The 6383-nt window shown below is 34.8% G+C and overlaps 1 pseudogene; it reads left to right on the top strand.

Annotated features, from left to right (window-relative positions):
* Positions 1–5755: 5755 nt before the first annotated feature.
* On the top strand, positions 5756–5879 carry LOC111743082 (annotated as a pseudogene).
* Positions 5880–6383: the final 504 nt, after the last annotated feature.

The following is a 6383-nucleotide window of genomic DNA, read 5'->3' as shown; positions in this document are numbered from 1 at the left end:
GTCGGTTTTTTGTAGTGTCAAATTAAAGTAATACTTTCAAATATATTTTAAAGCTAAAGTCAAATCAGGATATATCTTTCAATTGCAAATGTTTACTTTAGGAGAGAAATATTGAATTTATAACTAGGAAAGAATATTCAACAGATTTGGGGCTATTGCTATCACTTTGACATTAGGAAGTTAACAGCAACAAGGCAAGCTTATCAATGCATTAAAAAAAATAATAACCTGTCACTTTAGGATGCCAACTTGATCAAAAACGCAAACGCAGACATATTTTAAGTCTACAGCAGTTCTTGGTTACATGAGAGTCATCCAAATGATCTCAAAGAGGATGATATTAATATTTTCAAATGATTTTAAAATTACAACGTAAAATTTAAAATATCTTATAGGGAGTTAGAAGATCCCTGATAATACATAGAATCCAGTTGGAGAAATATTTAGGCCTAAACCAAGTTTTTTTGTGGAAATATAACATAGTACAGTTGCTTATGTGAATCCTTTTCCCTAGATTAAGCCCTTTGGAGAATGGAACTGTGCTTCTTTTTACATTTGGGAATTCTTCATTCTACATAGCAACTTGCTGTATAAAGTTGTTTAAGTAAAGTTTAACATGTTGCTTAATAAACAGCAAAGTAAAAGAAAAATTAGCTAGGCTTCAATATCCATAAATATGCAAGGATTTTCATTTGGCTTACATACAAAATATGATTAGTTCTTCAATTTTACAAAGTAAAGATCAAAATTAAATAAACAAGAAAAATTTCTAAGGTACTTTTTCCCTTCCAATATCATCAAAAGATTAAAATTTGTATATCTAGAGTGTTATATATTTTCCAAATGTTTTTTAAGCATTTAATTTTTTTTTTTTTTATTGCTGAAAGAGCCTGTTATTACTTTGATGTGGCAGATGAAGAGTCCAAAAAGCTATTTGGCATGCTAAAAGCTAGTGGCAAAGCAAGTAGACAAAACAAAACAAAATATATACAACACAAAAAGCTCTCGTGATCAATATGGTCCTCACAGACTTTTAGACTAAGATCTCTTAAATCCTTTAAAAAACAAGATAGGCGATAAATAAATACATACCTTGTTAAATACAATGGCAAATTGATTTGTACAAAGAATAATGTATAGGGCTGAGAGGAACTAGGATTGGTTCTGAGTCTGAAAACTATACAAAATGTGAACGTTTAAACAGAAAAACAAAGCTTCTATAAAGAGGAGTTCAGAGAGAAAAGGAAATGCTAAAAAAGAGCAATAAACGAAAACAAAACCCCCCACAACATGCCCCTGGAGCCATTTATAATTCCTTGGTTTAACTCAGTATTTAAATTAATTGTCTCTTAGCTCTCTGGGCTGTAACTTATCACCTGGTCACACACACGTTTTAGGTAGAACACAGGCTAGACCAGAGCAAAGTAGTGATCAATGGGAATTAGTTCCATGATGCACTATTGATTACATATCAAACAATGACAATTTAGAGTTTATCACATTGTTGAAGTGTTTGATTTCTTCCACAGATGCAACTTTTAGTTAAGAGCGTAACATGGCTGGAGGGTAATTAAGAAGCTGGTGCCTAGCAGAATACAAATAAATAAATTAGAGCATCCAATCACGTTACACCACTCTGCCACAACTGGTCTTTTTAACAGAAACTTTAGCTCATAAATAGCGGTTCTATTTAACGACTTGGGGTGTTTTGAGGAAAAAGCAAGTTTAGGGAAGAGAGGAGAGAAAATACAAAGTATAATTCGCACATGCTAAGTTTAAGGTATTAGACATCCATGTATAGGGATTAAATAGACAGCTATTCAAATCAAACTTAACAAAAAGGTCTGGGCTGGAGATATGAATTTGGAAGTTAAGCATATAAATGATTTCTAAAGTCTATTGGTAAAGAATGAAATCATCCTGGGAATAAGTACAGAAAATAAAAGACAATTGAGGACTGAGCCCCGTGGTTTTCTAGCATTAGGTGTAGGAAGAGGAAAAGAAAATAAAAAGGAGACTGATAAGAAGCAGAAAACAAGTAAGAAGAAAAACGAGTGATGCTCTGTAAGAGTGGTATGGAGGTGTTCCAGGAGGGAGGGAGGGATCAATAATGCCAAATGACAGTGAGGGGCCAGGCTAAATGAGGACGGAGAATTGACCACAGTGTCGGGTAACACAGAAGTCACTGAGACTTGAAAAGAGCAGTGTAGTGATGGGGACTGGAGTAGGATAAGAGAGTATTAGATAAGGAAATGGACATCATCACCTTTTAAAGATGTTTTGCCACAAAGAGGAGCAGAGAAATATGACAGCAACTGAAGAAGCTCTACTCTCAAGGGGCAGAATCATTAATTTTTTTGATTAGAGATTTTACTGCATTTGTATATGCTGCATTAGGAAGGAAAAGTTGACAATGCAGAAGGGAAGAATAGTCATTTTAAGAGCAATTTTAGAGCAGATAAAAATGGTAATCGTGGAGGGATTAGTCTTAAATAAAAGCCAGAAAGTTCATTGTCCATTATAGGAGGGCATTAATAACTAGGACAAGAAGACCTGAAGTCTTGATCACTAGAGTGGGTGACTATAGGAGGATGGAGGTTAAGATCATCAAAAATGTGATGATGAAAGGATCCTGTGGGAAGTAAGCTAATGGAAGGATCATCTTATCACAATCTACTCTCCACAGGCAGTAATTATTAGGAGTTCCCAAGATGTGTTTTACTCATACCATTGAATGAGAACTGAGTGCCTATTACCTCTGATCACAGCAGGAGGCTGAATTCCTACTGTGAAACTCCCAGGACAGCCAATATGGGGAGGAAAGCAGGAGTTCCTAAGAGGTAGACAGTTAGTTCAAGTCTTTTAAGGATCTCTTGTCTCAGTCAATACTAGATTACAGGAACAGAGGCTAATACATGACCTTGACTCATTGTTAGTATTGCCGACAAGTCTCATAATGCAACTGATTACAGATGTCAAAAAGGAGAACATAAACGTTAGCTACTGAAGTTAGAAATAATATAATTTCTGAATATTGGAATAGGTAATGGATATTGGGATAATTTTCAATATAATTCTCCAAATTGAAATTAAAAATCATATAAAATTAAAATCACAGCTAAAAAGGTCAGAATTAACCTTTTTTTCTTTTTGAAACAATAATTTTGGGCCGTTATAGTGCAAGGAGACACCAGAATTAGGTATACATTTGATTAATCTCAATTTATATGACATTTTGCCTAAAGGGAAACATATGTACAGGTTGAATGTGTATCTTTTTCTTTTCCTTTCAATGGAATGGTTCAGCTAGCTTGAGAAAGAAAATTTGGAAGTCTACACAGCTTCTATAATTTATGTCATGACATTTAACTGTTAGCTATTATTTCTAAACTATTAACTTTTATGAAAGCTATATCAGCAATGATGTTGGTGGTTAATAATATTGGTTTCAAAAATATCAGTGGTTGAAGGACACAATCCTCATGGCAGTTTCTTAAATTTTGAATCATTCTTTTCTTTTTTTAAGGAAATAGTTGGGGCAATAGTTTGGCATCATCACATTCTCTTTAACTTAGGAGAATTTTTTTCTTTTTTCAATTCTCAAGGATTGATGCTGCCCTCAGAGCATTGTGAGATTTTCAAACTTCAAGTTAAAATGGTCTCTGCAATTTCCTACAGTGCCAAGAACTTGGTGACTTACACAGTGCCTGGCACACAGTTGGTACTCAAGAACCAGCTGCCGAAAAGGTTAAAGTGGCTGTAGCAGGTGCTTTATACCAATTGAGAGCTGGAAGTTAGCTGTACTAATATTAGGAAAGAAAGGCCAAAGGCAAAGTCAACACAAAATATTTCTCATTACATTAATTTTTTAAGCTCTGCAGTTCCTTTTACCGCTTCTGCTTATAATGCTGTGAACAGTCTTAATTCCTAAGCCAAGCCAGTTATTAATCCTTTTTTATAAAATGTTATTGTATCAAAAGCAAAAATTTCTCTAAATCTTGTTAAGTAGAGTTGTTTTACCTAACTATCTAATAATATAAACTCAAAGATTTTTAAGGAGATTAAACAGGGATAATTTTAAGGATATTTGGGTATTTTATGAAGCATAAAAAGGAGTTGTTATACTCTAATATTTTAAATCATTTTTCAAATATTAGTCCATTAAGACATATTATTTCTCTGATCGGATTTTTCCTTGAGGCCAAAAAAAAAAAAAAAGATATATTTGTTTATGTAAAAGATCAATAGAAAAATGATTCTCAGAAGGAAAATTATTAAATTGTTTTACTCAGAGGTAGGTAGAGCTCTGCTCAATAAGAATGAAGAAGTTTTTCTTTTTATTATTAACTCCAGACTAATGATTCTTATTTTTGAATGTGTCTCTATGTCCAGGTTTAAGTTCAAGTGTTCACATTCCTGTTGGCAACTGTCTCTCAAAGCACAAAGTGAGGCTGGGTTTCTGTGCACCTTCACAGAAAGGGTATTTACTCAGGAGAACTAATTCCTCTGTTCATGATTATAAAACAAACCCATACTTCCAGAAGGAGTCAAGTCCTAGGGCAGGGCAGAGACAACAAGACCATCCCTCATGCTTTCAGTGCAGCACAGCAGCAATTTTAAGGCATTGCCAAGTAGCATTCAGAAGACAGCCAGAATTAACTCCTCCTCAAAAAAACTTAGGGGCTGAGTTAGTGGTCTCTGTTTAACGAGGGTGTTATTTTTGTTCCTTTTATCAACCTTTAATGGTAACTCAAAAATGTGAAGAAATATCACCTAGAACTCAGACAGCAACTTTATATTTTCAAAAGTATTTTTATACGTATTATCCCAATATGATCCTTGGAACATAGCTGTAAGAGATATTTTGTAAATAGGATCACCGGTATAAAGAACAATGAAAGATCATGTGGAAATTGAGTGTCTGTGTGCCATTCAGATTTCATAATTCTAAACATCAGTCTCTGTATATACTTTAGTGCTGCCCTTTTGTAAGGAAAGAATTTAGAATTCTCGTCTCTGCCCTCATGACAGAGACATTTGGAAAACACAGGCTCACTAATTACCTACATCCTAAAGCAAAATTTGAGTTAATTGTCACCATTTATTTTCATGGAGAAATTTAGTCAAGTAATTATGAAAATTATTTCAAAGAACAAAATCTGTTGGCAATGATGGACTCTAATGAGCAAATATTAAGCTGCTACATTAGTTCTCCAAAATTAGTGCCCTTTCTATTTCTTCCTTAAATGTAACAATTTCTACGAAAAGAATTAGATGTTATTAGTCCTTGACATCAAAAGCCGTGGGGAACTAATTATATAAAGTTGAATGAATATCTTAACTTTATTGCATAGCAGGCCATGGCCAGGCTTGCTCATGAAAAGCCCCCATGTATACATAAGTGGAAAATACCTGTACCCTATAGACACAGAGAAATAACTGTATAATTGTGGCTGAAGATGCCCAGCTGTCCACAGAACCCATTTCCTCTCCCTTTTGTACTACTCACTAAGGCTGTATGTAGCCGCGTGACTTAATTCTAGCCAATAAAATCTAGATATAGAAGTGAAGAGGGCCAGCCTCAGGCTTAGCCCATAAAAACTCCTCCAAGCCCTTTCCCCAGTTGCGAGCTTGATGAAATAAACACAGTGGCCTTGGAAGTCATGTGCTAAAGATGGAACAAATGGAACAAACCCAGAACCCTGAAGCACCACATGGACAAGAGTTATCTATCAATTAGAAACATCAATTTCAGGTCTATGGCCATGCCACCCTGAACAAGCCCGATCCCATCTGATCTTGGAAGCTAAGCTAAGCAGGGTTGAGCCTGGTTAGTACTTGGATGGGAGACCACCTAGGAAGACCAGGTGCCGTAGGCATAAAAAAAAGTAAAAAAATAAGAATTGTAAGCTGACAAGGTCCTTGCAATCTGTGAGGTCAACCAAGGGTTGCCTCACCTAAATATACATATATATATACACATATATATATATGTATATATATATATACGTGTATATATATATATATATATATATGAAACATCAATTTTGGGAGTTGTGTAAGAAGTAAACTTCTATCATGTTTGAGCTATTATACGTATTGGAGCTTGTTTGTAACAACAGGTAGCATTAATTTAACTGATGTGTGTAACACAGAAAAGAGGACTTTGCATTAGAATGATTCGGCAAGATTTCAGGACTTGGAATGTGGACAGTTTGTGTTCCATGTTTTGCTGAATTAGAGAATTATTATCTTACATAGAACCATAATCGCATGGTTATTAATGTGGCTCTTTAAAGAGGAGTGAAGCTTAGAGTCCAGTGTAATTCTCCGTTCTGGTCCCGGTCGGCTAAGAATATTCCTCCGCCTGAGCAGAACGTCGA

The sequence above is a fragment of the Pteropus vampyrus genome, unplaced genomic scaffold, assembly GCF_000151845.1.
Source record: "Pteropus vampyrus isolate Shadow unplaced genomic scaffold, Pvam_2.0 Scaffold4, whole genome shotgun sequence".
NCBI lineage: Eukaryota > Metazoa > Chordata > Mammalia > Chiroptera > Pteropodidae > Pteropus > Pteropus vampyrus.
Note: the sequence above shows the minus strand (reverse complement) of the source record. Positions and strands in the feature narration are given on the sequence as shown.